Below are 4398 nucleotides of genomic sequence, written 5' to 3'. Positions count from 1 at the left end.
GACCAAATTACAGAAATTGGAAGCGCTATCTGGTGGATTTCTAGGAAGGTATTTTAGGTCCAGTCTTATTTAACATTTTCATTAATGAGCTGGAAGTGAAAGTAACTAGCCCATAATTACATTTGCTGATATTAAATTGAAAGGAGTTTCAAACTTCACTGGGGACAGAGAAATAATGCCAGGGGACTTACAGTACAGATATAGCCAGAAAAATCACAAAATACAGAATAACATTTATATTTTATTCATTTAAAAAAAAATAAAAATATTTTTAATTGATTTGTCTTCCTATCTACTCATTTGCTTTGTATCACATACAGACAAACACTAATTCCAGGTATTGAGTAGCCAATCAAACGCTGTAATTAGTTATTCAGCAGACATCTAACTGGAATATGAAGAAACTGTAGGGTGGGAATCAGGGGGCTGTGGCTGCAAGGACAGTTGAAGGTTCACTCTGTCTGCGAAGAGGCTTTACAAGCAGCAGAGGTGGCTTGCTCTTGGTATGGTTCGCTCTTGATATGGTTTGTGAAGCCCTTGCCTTCAGCCTCTAGGCAGCAGGGTGCTTTGATAAAGGTGAATGGACCTGTACTGGTAAGTCTGGAGACCAAGAAATGATTGATGGCTCTTTAAAGGGAAGTGAACCCATTTTGCTTACTTGATTAATACAGGAATCAAAGCAGGTTTTTTAAAATTATTCTTTAGTCCTTTTAGAATATGACCCTCGTTCAGCGGTGTAGTTATGATTTTTTTTTTCCCTTACTACTTAGAAATTTCTGGTGACTTAAGTGGTAGAAAAATATATGCCTACAAGTGCACATTTGTGCATGAAGGAACAAGCCTGTTAACAATAACAGAAAACAGAAAAAAGGCCTTTTGCTATTCACTACAGAAAGCCTTCACCACGCTTCTAATAAAAGCACAAGATGTCAGAAGGCAGAGCAAGTACTGTATGTTAAAATATTAATGTTAGTAAACGTTGATTTGTTTAGATTTAATATAAAGGATTAAGGAACAAGGAATGAAGGAATGGGCATCAGGTAGTGCCTCAAGGTAAAATGCCGCTTTGTATTGATGAAAATTTAATTTGACTGTATTGGGAATAATTGCTCCTGTTTGGTAGCAGGCTTATGCCAGCAAGATAACAGTCTCTCAAATGGACATCGCCCTGAACTCTTAAGCAGCTGCATAATATTCTCTGTCGGAGAATGACGTTGCATTCTGTTGTTAAAGGAGAACCATGTGGCTGAAAAAGACATTAAATCAATCTGAATAATACTCTAGTGCAGTAGTCTTCTGTAATGAAGCCTTCTTTTGTTCTCACATAGAAGTCTGCTTAAAAGCCAGAAAGTTGTTCTTCTAAAAATATAAAATCTATTGTCTTGACAAAAAAACCCAAACCCTTTTGGGTCTTATTCTCCCTAGAGTTGTCATCTCCCCGCCCCTTCTCCCCTCTCCTCCCCTTCTCCCCACTTCCCTTCCCTTTTTCCTCCCCTCCTTCCCACCTCTCTTCTCTTCCCCTCCTCCTCTCTTCCTCTTCCCTCTTCCCCTCCCCTCTTCCAGTCTTCTCTCCTCTCCATTTATTGTAGCTCTATATTAAACAAATTAATAATATTTACATTCAAGGCAGGATATTTTGAGACTTTCAGGGCAGGATAGAAGGGCCTTCATAAAGCAACAGAACTACAACCTTGTGCTTAATCTATCAGATTTTCTGTTTTAAAAATTTGCTGCTAGCTCCCAAAAATGAGGAAAAAAAAATTAAAAGGCATGATTCAATATTTCTCTGAGACCACTCTGCAATATAACAGAAACTGAGTAAAGAACTAACATCCCAGCTGAAAACTTCCAGTAGCAAATGTACTCGTTCACTGTCTGCATTTCTTATAACACTTCTTTTCGTTCATCCTTTTCCTCTTCTGTTTTCCACAACACTTCATGACTACTGAGAAAACGTCATTAATAACTGATACAAAGGATCAAGCATGTGCATATAGATAAACTGAGGATGACAAAATATCAACTTGCAGCTGCTCAATTGAAAGCCGTATCTACACAACAGGTAATTACTTTTAATTTAATTAGGACTCCTGGTATTGTTTCTATCTCATAGATTACATTATAACATGTAATGTGTTAAAGCAGGAAGACAAACTGTGAGAAGACACAAAAAATATTACCTGTTTTGTCTAGAAATACCATACTTCAACACCTCTCTAAGCACTTATGTCTCACTGGCAATGATCTGTTCTTGCATCCTGGATTTTTTTAGTCCTTTGGTATATTGAATACATTCAAATAATATGATTTGGAAAGACAAATTTTAGCATTATAGAAATAACACAAATTTACATGGATATTAGGCAAATTCTTTACAGACTTAATGCTCCAGAAAATGTGAATTTTTGAAACAAAATTCAGGTAATCATCTGCAGATGATAATAAACAAGCTCAAAGAGCAAAAATTATTATTTACAGAAATCAGTTCCAATGACAGACTCATGGTATGTGAAATACAACAGGACAAACTTCCTCCTGGTGTAAACAAGACTAGTTCTTCATTTTCACTCACTTATGTAACCATAAAGCATATCAGTTCTTAGGAGAGCCATAAATTGGATGCAACAAAAATAGCCCCTAAATGTTGTTAGAGTTTTTAACTAATCATGTAACTAGATAGACCTCATTGCTGTAACTCTGGCTTTTACAAGGTAGGATCATCTTTCAGCCTATTATAATACACTATTTTTTTATGGAAACTGATTCTGTACTCAAAATACAGCCTTTTATTTTAACATAGAACAGAATCTGTTTGGTTTTTTTTCTTTAATTCCCTATTATATGGCCATTGCTTTCTATTTATCAGCAAATACCAATAAAAATATTCAGCCAGAAGTGCAAATATTCTTGTTTTATTCATTTATTGTGTTGGGTAAACAGATCTAATCATATAATTCCTGAAGGTTCAAGCAAGCATCTGGCCTATTTCTTCCACCTCATCTCCCTGTTCCTGTCCACCAGCATTCAACATCCTCCTGGACTGTCAATGTAGGACAAAAAGCAAAGGAGATGCAATATACAGGGTAGATTATCAGCCTGGATTACTGGGAGAAGATATCAACACCCACGTCCCTACAACTTCCTTTCATGTAGTTGTAGAGGGCGAGGAGGTCTCCCCTCAGCCTTCTCTTCCCCAAAATAAACATTCCTAGATCCCTCAGCCTCTCCTTGTATCAATTGCTCTCTAGACCCTTCACCAGCTTGGTATCTCTCTTCTGGACACACTCCAACACCTCAATGTCCTTCTTATAGTGAGGGGCCCAGAACTGAACACAGTACTCATGGCCACCTGGGCACACTGCTGGCTCTTGTTCATCTGGCTGTCAACCAGCACCCCCACATCCTTTTCTGCTGGGCAGCTTTCCAGCCACTCTTCCCCAAGCCTGTAGCCTTGCCTGGGGTTGTTGTGACCAAAATTCAGGACCCTGCACTTGGTCTTCTTGAACCTCATGCAATTGGCCTTGGCCCATTGATCCAGCCTGTTGAGTTCCCCTGTAGAGCCTTCCTACCCTCCAGCAGATCAACATTCCCACCCAATTTGGTGTCATCTGCAAACTCATGGAGGGTACACTCAGTGCCTTCATCCAGATCATTGACAAATATATTGAACAAGACTGGCACCAAAACTGAACCCTGAGGGACATCACTGGTGACTGGCTGCCTACCAGATTTGACCCTGTTTACCACAACTCTCTGGGCCTGGCTGTCCAGCCACTTTTATACCCATTGAAGAGTACACTTGCCTATGCTTGTTTTCACCAGCTTCTCCAGGAGAATGTGGTGAGAGACAGTGTCAGAAGCCTTACCAGGGTCTAGGTGGACCATGTCCATGGCTTTCTCCTCATCCAATAGCTGAGTCACATGATCACAGAGAGAGATCAAGTTGTTCAAGCAGGACCTTCCTTTCCTAAACCCATGTTGGCTGGCCCTCATCCCCTGGCTGCCTTTTCCTCAACTTGTGTGATCAAATAGAAGTGAACCTGATACTAGTGTTCCAGATGTACAGTAATTAATAATAAAAGTCTTTCCTATGATATTGTCAAATTCTGACCTTGAAAAATGAATTTTTGTATGAGTTAACTGAAAATGAGGACAACTTGTAGTTTAGATCTGAAGAACCATAACCAAACTACCAGGGCTTCACTGGTGGCTTTTTCAGTAAATTGTTTTATGTATTGAGCAAGTTCAGTTCTCCAAGGTTGGTGCACATTTGTAAACCTAAATATAAAACCTCATAGCACACACAGCATTTGTTACATCTAATTTGAATAATGTAAGTATGAAAACATCAGTCCTTCACACCGAGGTGTATAACTTTGAATGAAAATAAACTCCAGA

The sequence above is a fragment of the Chaetura pelagica genome, unplaced genomic scaffold (assembly GCF_000747805.2).
Source record: "Chaetura pelagica isolate M959 unplaced genomic scaffold, ChaPel_1.0 scaffold76, whole genome shotgun sequence".
In the NCBI taxonomy this organism is placed as follows: domain Eukaryota; kingdom Metazoa; phylum Chordata; class Aves; order Apodiformes; family Apodidae; genus Chaetura; species Chaetura pelagica.
This window is presented reverse-complemented; position numbering follows the sequence as displayed.